This window comes from Staurois parvus, unplaced genomic scaffold (assembly GCF_062004578.1).
Source record: "Staurois parvus isolate SC_StPar_1 unplaced genomic scaffold, SC_StPar_1.0 ptg000365l, whole genome shotgun sequence".
Classification (NCBI taxonomy): domain Eukaryota; kingdom Metazoa; phylum Chordata; class Amphibia; order Anura; family Ranidae; genus Staurois; species Staurois parvus.
This window is the reverse complement of record NW_028318161.1, coordinates 5,005,772-5,014,997: the sequence shown is the minus strand read 5'-3', so window position 1 is coordinate 5,014,997 and position 9,226 is coordinate 5,005,772. Positions and strand designations below refer to the sequence as shown.

The 9,226-nt window shown below is 44.4% G+C and overlaps 1 pseudogene; it reads left to right on the top strand.

The window, feature by feature from the left end:
- Positions 1-3,325: 3,325 nt before the first annotated feature.
- Positions 3,326-9,132, top strand: LOC149456291 (uncharacterized; annotated as a pseudogene).
- The last annotated feature ends 94 nt before the right edge of the window (positions 9,133-9,226 follow it).

Here is a 9,226-nt window from a genome sequence, read left to right as displayed (position 1 = left end):
TACAAAAACTGTAGCTGCTGACTTTTAAAATACAGCCACTTATCTGTCCCTCTTCACCACCGCTGGTTTCACCAGTCGTCTTCTCTCTCTGGCACCGGCATCTTCAGTGTAGGCACCTGGCTGTGACAGCTTGCGGCTGGGTCTGAGACTGGGGGAGGGCGGTTTATTACAGTGCACAAGTGTGAGAGTGTCACTGCGCATGTCTCATTTACTAACTACAGTACAGGAGTGCAGAGTGTGTCTGACCCCCATAATAATGTATATGTAGAACCCTCTACTACAGGGGTCGGCAACCCCCAGGACGCAGCTGCATTTGTGATGGCACATGAAGAAAGCCTGGGACACCCACCTCAGCAAAGCCGGTCGGAGGTTGCAGCTGCTTTTAAGGGGTTAACATGATTGGTTTTTTCCCAGCTCCTTCCTCTTCCTTGCTCTGTCTCACTGCACATAGCTGACACCAAATTCTTCTACAAACACATCCTTGACCTGCGCAGTTTGACTGTAGCTGACTGTTGTAGTTCTCAGATGAGCAGCTATAACAGCTGGTTACAGTTACAGTCACAGTGTGCAGATCTAGGATCTGTTTGTAAAACACTCTGATCTCAGCTGTGTGTGGTGTGGCAAGGAGCAGCTCTGTTGAGTGCCCTGCCACCTGTAACCCCATCCTCTGACCTGCGGACCCCATCCTATGTCCCACTGACCCCTGTCTTCTACCCTGTGGACCCTGTCCTATGTTTCTAAAGCTCTCAAACTAAGTACCCCTGCCTCTGAAGAGCGCTACCGTGTATGTTTAAACCTCTGTATATCCTGTCTGCGGTGAAGTGGTATACAGACGATTATTCAACATCATAGTGTTATTGCTGATTTTGCAGAGTTTCCTCTTTCTCTGTACAAAAAGGAGGTGGTAGCAGTGTGAAGGGTTAATTGCGTAATTAACCTGACCCAGTAACAATCGCTCTCAGGCTGCAGACACAGATTGTGATCCATTAGCTGGAAAATCTTTGTGCAGGGTGCAGCTGGGCATGGCATTGTTACGCACGTGACAGCGTGGTTTTAGATTGCCTAGTCCTTTGGTCACGAGTTGGTGAGAAGGGCTGGGGTCAGACGCCGCGATCGTCAAATATTGGCTGGCAGCGTACGTGGGATAGTTTGCATTAGAGCTTCAGTGCATTGTTAGGACTTGGCTCTGCACTGAAGGATTGTAACCCTTGTGGAAACAGTCCTTAGAGACAAGTGGTGCATATCAAAATCCTTCTAACAGCTTTTATTTCCATACACACAAATGCATTGGGAACACTACATATTCTATTCCAAATCAAAACGTGAAGAAAAATATATCAAATTTGTGTTGTTCCTCTAAAAAAACTGAAGAAAAGTGAATATTAGACTGTTCAAAAAAATAGCAGTGTTTGTATTCTTCTTTACAAACTCAAACATTCACTATATAAACTGAAAAATGTTTGAAGATTTTGCTTTCCTTTGAATCCCTTAATTAATATTTAGTTGTATAAGCACTGTTTCTGAGAACTGCTGTACATCTGTGTTGAATGGAGTCAACCAACTTCTGGCACCTGTGAACAGGTATTCCAGCCCAGGATGATTGGACTACATTCCACAGTTCTTATCTATTTCTTGGTTTTGCCTCAGAAACTGCATTTTTTATATCACCCTACAAGTTTTCTATTGGATTTAGATCCGTGGATTGGGCTGGCCACTCCCTAACGTCAATCTTGTTGATCTGGAACCAAGATGTTGCACATTTACTGGTGTGTTTGGGGTCGTTGTCTTGTTGGAACACCCATTTCAAGGGCATTTCCTCTTCAGCATAAGGCAGCATGACCTCTTCAAGTATTCTGATGTATTCAAACTGATCCATGATCCCTGGTATGCGATAAATAGTATTATGAGAAACATCCCCATATCATGATGCTTGTGCAACCATGCTTCACTTTCTTCACAGTGTACTGTGGCTTGAATTTAGTGTTTGAGGGTCATCTGACAAACTGTCTCCGGCCACTAGACCCAAAAAGAACAATCTTACTTTCATCAATCCACAAAATGTTGCACCATTTCTCTTTAGGCCAGTCAATGTGCTCTTTGGCAAATTGTAACCTCTTCAGCACGTCTTTTTTTCAACAGTGTGACTTTGCGGGGGCTTCTTGCAGATAGCTTGGCTTCACATAGGCGTCTTCTAATTGTAACAGTACTCACAGGTAACTTTAGACCTTCTTTGATCTTCCTGGAGCTGATTGTTGGCTGAGTCCTTGCCATTTTGGCTATTCTATCCATTCGAATGGTAGTTTTTCGCTTTCTTCCACGTCTTTCAGGTTTTGGTTGCCATTTTAAAGCATTTGCGATCATTTTAGCTGAGCAGCCTATCATTTTCTGCACTTGTTTATATGTTTTCCCCTCTCCAATCAACTTTTTAATCAAGGTCCGCTGTTCTTCTGAACAATGTCTGGAACGGCCCTTTTTCCTCAGAATTTCAGAGAGAAATGCACTGTAACCAGCATGTACAACATTTGCTGCCTTCCTTCCTTAAATAAGGGCAATAATTGCCACCTGTTTTTCAAAGAATGAATGACCTCACTAATAGAACTCCACACTGCTATTATTTTGAACATGCCCCTTTCAATTAGTGATTCAATTACACAGAATCAGCAGCATGCATGTCATGACTGTTGGATTTCTATTACTCTACTACACCTGCTAGTAAATTATTTGCCCTGTAGAAATATCATTTCTACCAAAAACAGTGATTGATCAGGTTAGTGATGTCTGACTGCTATTATTTTGAACACAACTATATAGAGAGACATATAGCAACAGATCCTTCATTTTTCTACTTTCTATTCTATCTTTGCTTGCAATTATGCCTGGTGACGCAGAATGCAGGAAAATGAGCAAAAGTGATTTGAGTACGGAATGTACCTCACGAGGAATTGACGTTGGTCGCAAATCTCGTGAAGATTTGATTTGGGACCTACAGGAGCATGATAGCCGAGCAGACCAGAACTCGGGGGAACTTGACCATGAAGGGGTTCCCAGTGGCTCAGAGACGGCCTCGCAGGATGGGCATACAGAGACTGACACTGGAGTATCACCGAATGTTATCTTCACACCACCGCTCGAGCGGGCCAGCACCGGAGTGCCTGTAACCAGCAGAGACTCTCTTCAGATGCATGAAGCTTTGAAACGCATCATGGAGACAGATCCTATGGCATACTTCCAGTTCCTTGACCGCCAGGCTGAGAAAGCGGCTGACAGAGAGGCAGCGGAACGCCAAGCAGCGGCTGACAGAGCAGCTGCGGAACACCAGGCTGAGAGAGAGGCGGTGCAGAGGGAAGCTGATTGTCAGCACGAACTGGAGATGGCGAGGCTCCAGCAGCAGCGACAGCTTCAGAACCTCGGGTCCCTAGAGCATAGGGACGCCTCTTTGACCGTGGGCACAGCAGCCAAGTTTCCAGTGATGGAAAAATAAGTGACATTGACATGTATTTACTGTCATTTGAAAAAACGTGCCGTCAGTACCATCTGCCCCAAGCACAATGGGCTCGGTACCTGACACCAGGGCTATGACGCAAGGCCCTGGATGCATTTGTTGAATTGCCAGAGGGGCAGGACGATGATTATGAATCTCTAAAAGATGCCATCGTCAGGAAGTACCAGATGACCCCAGAAGTGTACCACAAGCGGTTTAAGTCCTTGCAAAAGGGACCTGGGGACTCTTACACGTATGTGGCGAGTCGCTTATGCACCACATTCCGGCAGTGGACTAAAGGACTGAAAGCTGACTCCTACGAGTCTCTAGAGGATCTCATGATACGACATAAGCCCCTGCATATCTGCCCGGCAGACGTCAGACAGTTTGTCTTGGAGAGAGAGCCAGCATCTGCCAAAGTTGCAGCCGATCTGGCAGATACCTATGTCCACACGTGGGTGTCTGACCATCGCAAGGCTCCTCCAAATGGCTGGAAAGGAGGAAAATCACCCATAGCAACCGCTCCTATGCCGGTGAGTCAAGCTCCCCCTCACCCAACACCTGCAGTACTTGGAGCCAAGCCATTCCTGACAACCGCAGATGTTACACCTGTGGGAAATCCGGACATCTCAGGACGCAGTGTCCTGAGCAGAAGCAGATGACGTCACCTGACCAGCCGGCCAGCAACTCTTCATCAGTGCTGTTTGTCTGCAGGAAGATGCAGGTAACCACCACCAACTTGCAGCCAGTCACTGTGGGCAACCGGTCTGTAACTGGTTTCCGTGACACCGGGGCAGAAGTTACCTTAATCCGACCAGAGGTGATTGAGCAAAGGAACCTCATCCCAGGAAAGTTCTTTACCCTCATGGGAGTTGGGGGGACCCATTCACGCATACCCTGTGCAAAGGTATTCATCGATTGGGGTGCGGGAAGGGGGATGAGGCAGGTGGGGGTCTCGGATGAAATTCCCACACCTGTTTTGTTGGGTGCCGATTTGGGTACTCTTGTGTCCTATTATGCCCCTGCCGAGAATACCCTGAAGGCCCCCCTGGAACTCTCTGGACTTGCCAAGGTACTGTGTGCAAATGTTGGGGTAATGTCTGGGCAACCTGTGGATGGACAGAGGGAAGGGGCTGGGAATAGAGTGGGATTACAGGATTCTCCATTAGCTGGGGAAGGAGAGGCAATCCCCTTGCATGGGGAGGTAATGAACTCATGTGTCATTGATATTATAAACGTAACTGTTGAGAATGATGATGATATTGATAATGATGATAATGTTGATACTGTCGATGATAATGATGATGGTCATGATGATAATAATGATGCATTTTTATTGTTGGGGGTCACCCACAGTGCTGTGAAGTGGGCAGAGGTACAATTTCTGGGTGCTGAGCCAAGGGATGGTCAGGATAGGCCTTTTCCTTGCCCAGGCACAGAGGATTCTACCTTGATAATCGCCCAGCCGTTGTCCTTCCATGGTACACAACAGCCGGCTGGTACTTGTAGTCCCACGGGCAAGGCAGCACTGAAAGGTGATCAAAACTTGGACTTCAGCAGGAAGCTGGCTGTGTGGTTCCCTGCTGAGAAAGGTAAACAATGGGATAGTGAAATGAATGGTCTACCAGCAGGGGGCTTGGGGACTGAAAGAGTGTCACTTGATCTGGCCTGTCAAAGTGTGTGGGGAAAACATTTGTTGAGAAAAAACGATCCCGCTGGGTAATCAGTGTACATTGCAGGAATTTTAACAAACTTTCTTGCAGAGTCCTATGTGTTTCTGCTCTGAAGAAAACGTTGTCTGTAGAGTGATTCTGAATGGGAGTGACAATTTAATTATTAATCAACAGATGCACTTTCTGTGTTCTAATGGGGAAATGCAAGGTCTGGATCCTATTAGAAGTAATTAACCCTTTGAGAGTATCTCACCAAAAATGATATTTTTCTGCAGAGGATGACTCAAATCTGACTTGTATTTTAGTGCAGACTTCAGGATATATTAATGAGCCAATCAAACAAGTAGGAAATTACATTTCTGTGGGTGTTCTGTACATCAATGTTGTACAGAACTCCTCCAAGTTGCCATACTGCAGCGCTGCAGATTGAAAATGAAAGGTAATTTCTAATAATATTTCATTGCAATATAGCTTTTGTAGCAATTGTATATGCTGTATTATTTTGCTAAACCTACATTCCTTATGCAGCTTTGGAGGTAAAAAAAACTATGCAAAGCAGAGCTTCACCCAAAAGGGGAAGTTCAGATTTAAGTCCCCCCCCCCACCATATTTGGCATGCATTTTTTTTTTTTGGGGGGGGGGGGGGAGTGGGTACCTAGTTTTGACAGGTTTCCACTATCTATATGCATCTGAGGGGGGGGGGGGGGGTGATACCATGCTGGTTATGGCCTCTCTTATATTACTGAGGCCCATCTGAATAGTTGAGTGTACACCTGAGACACACAAGGGTGAAAGGGAGTGACGCACAGGCAGTTTATTTTTTTGTGACCCTGGAAGATTGAAGTTTTTTGCACATTTCACTTAATGTGGATTACGTTGGAACTGTTCTTTACTGAGCGAGCTCTTGTCCAGCATGGATGCTCAAATGGCTGGAGGTCCACACTAAAAAGGTTGTCCTCATCCACCCTGGACCCCAGCAAATCTGACATCATATGGTCAAGGCGCTGCCTGTGACTGCTGCCAGGAGCCAGGGCTAACTCATGCATTTTAAGGAGTGACTAAAACCTCACTGAGGCAGCCACTACTAATACTTCTTTTTCACCTTGATAATCCAAGGCACTAAAAAAGAGGATCCTGGCAAACCGGTTAGGGCACCTTTCCTTCATGGACTGAATTTTGGGGTTCTAGCACAGGCATTGCAGCACAAATGTTCCCATTCATTGCAAATTTCTAGCAGCAGAAAAACCCTAGTTCTCAGTGTCGCTGAGGACAATAGTGTCCTCAATTATCTCGCCCCACCCAAGTTATGCCAACTCATCATCCCCACTCTCCCCATTGCTCGAGTCCACTTGGCAGTAAGCTGCAGCTTCAGGAACAGCAATGGCAAATGCTTCTCCCTGCCTGTTGTTCTCTCCCTCTGTGCCCACTCTCTTCCGTAACATCACGTAAAATGAAATAATTTAGGTAAGTCTCCCATGCTAGTTTTTGGGGTAATTGCAGGATTAGCTGCAGAGAGGAAAATGAAGGGGCATCTCAGCTGCTGAAGCACTGCTCTGGGAGCATAAAACAGTTATCCACTCTACTACCTACTTCCTGTGTGCAGGTTGTGTAGGAAGGTCACTTCCAGAACGAAAAGGTAGACCACTGCTTTGTCCTGCAGATGTAGAGCCTACTTGCTGCCCATGAAGATTCTCTGCCTCAACCTTTATGCTTCCCAGACATGATAAAAACAGGGGATTGTCTAGCTTTATTAACAGATATGACAATAGGGGGGTTGAGAATGTGTTTTGATGCACTTCACAATATGGTGATTTGGTGCACTAAACTGTATTGCAGTAGTATTCAGTGATGTGATGCAAACAAAGGGCAGATTTGCCTGTCAGCAACCAATTCACACTGCTGACCCCAGAAAAAAAATGTAAAGACCCTAACAAATTACAGTGCATTCATAATTATTCAGACCCCTTCACTTTATTCACTTTTGTTATATTGCAGCGTGATACTACAGTTGTTTAAATTATTTTTATCTCATTAATCTACACTCAATAACCTATAATGACAAAGTGTACACATAATTTCAGGAAGGTTTCAGGAAATGGCAGTTTCCCAGCCAATCTCTTGGTTTTTTTTTTAAAGTCTGGAATCAACTTGTTTTCAATTCCTCTGGTCATTCTTTGGTAAAATGAAGCCAAAAGGGGTTAAAAAACAAAACATTTTGGGGGGTGTGCCCCTTTAAATGTTCATGCTTCTGAAAAAAGGCTCAGAGGGGCATTAAAAGGTGTCACAATTGGCTCAAAAGACCATAAAATAGATGCAACTATGCCTAAAATGCAAACAAAAGGGTCTGGAATCAACTCATGAAATCCCTCTGATCATACCATGTAAAATAGAACCAAAAAGGGGAAAAATAGGGGTAGAGCCCCTTTAAACAGTTGAGCCAAAGATCTAATAATAGATTTAGGTAATTGTTGAGCCAAGAATCTAAAAATAGTTTGAACAGTTGAGCCCAGGATCTAAACATGGATTAAAATGATGAGCCTGGGATTTAAAAATTTATTGATCTATTTTTAAATCCTGGGTACAATTGTTTAAACAGTTGAGCCCATGATTTATAAATAGATCGAACAGTTGAGCCCAGGATTTAAAAAGTAGATGAAACAGTTGAGCCCAGGATTTAAAAAGTAGATCAAATTGAGCCCAGGATCTAAAAATAGATTGAACAGTTTTGCACAGGATTTAAAAAGTAGATCAAATAATTGAGGCCAGGATCTAAGAATAGATTTAACAGTTGTGCACATGATTTAAAAATAGTTTAAATCCTGGGCACAACTGTGTGACCTATTTTTAGATTCTGGGCACAACTGTTCAGTTTATGTTTAGATCCTGAGCACAACTGTTCGATCTATTTTTAGATCCTGGGCACAACTGTTTGATATATTTTTAGATCCTGGGCACAACTGTTTGATCTGTTTTTAGATCCTGGGCACAACTGTTTGATCTGTTTTTAGATCCTGGGCACAACTGTTCGATCTGTTTTTAGATTCTGGGCACAACTGTTCGATCTGTTTTTAGATCCTGGGCACAACTGTGTGACCTATTTTTAGATCCTGGGCACAACTGTTCAGTTTATGTTTAGATCCTGAGCACAACTGTTCGATCTATTTTTAGATCCTGGGCACAACTGTTTGATCTATTTTTAGATCCTGGGCACAACTGTTTGATCTATTTTTAGATCCTGGGCACAACTGTTTGATCTATTTTTAGATCCTGGGCACAACTGTTTGATCTATTTTTAGATCCTGGGCACAACTGTTCGATCTATTTTTAGATCCTGGGCACAACTGTTCGATCTGTTTTTAGATTCTGGGCACAACTGTTCGATCTGTTTTTAGATTCTGGGCACAACTGTTCGATCTGTTTTTAGATCCTGGGCACAACTGTTCGGTCTATTTTTAGATCCTGGGCACAACTGTTCGGTCTATTTTTAGATCTTGGGCACAACTGTTCGGTCTATTTTTAGATCTTGGGCACAACTGTTCGGTCCATTTTTAGATCTTGGGCACAACTGTTCGGTCCATTTTTAGATCTTGGGCACAACTGCTCGGTCCATTTTTTAGATCCTGGGCACAACTGCTCGGTCTATTTTTTAGATCCTGGGCACAACTGCTCGGTCTATTTTTTAGATCCTGGGCACAACTGCTCGGTCTATTTTTTAGATCCTGGGCACAACTGCTCGGTCTATTTTTAGATCCTGGGCACAACTGTTCTATTTATTTTTAAATCCTCGGCTCAACAGTTCAACTATGGCAGCAGTGTAAAGGAGCCATGGATACATGCCTCAGACCCTCTACACAGGTCCTGTTGATCAGAAACCGGTTGCTGGCTGTCATCCTCCAGTACGCAGACCCAGAACGAGGCTTGAAGATCATGGACATGAAGCCTCCTAATCTGCATATTAGTCCACATTCTCAGTACTGAACCAAAGGACAGGGATGACAGCCAAGAACTACTGCCAGCCGTATATTTCCAGATAGACATCGCCTACAGAACCCGCTCTGACGTCTACTGATCC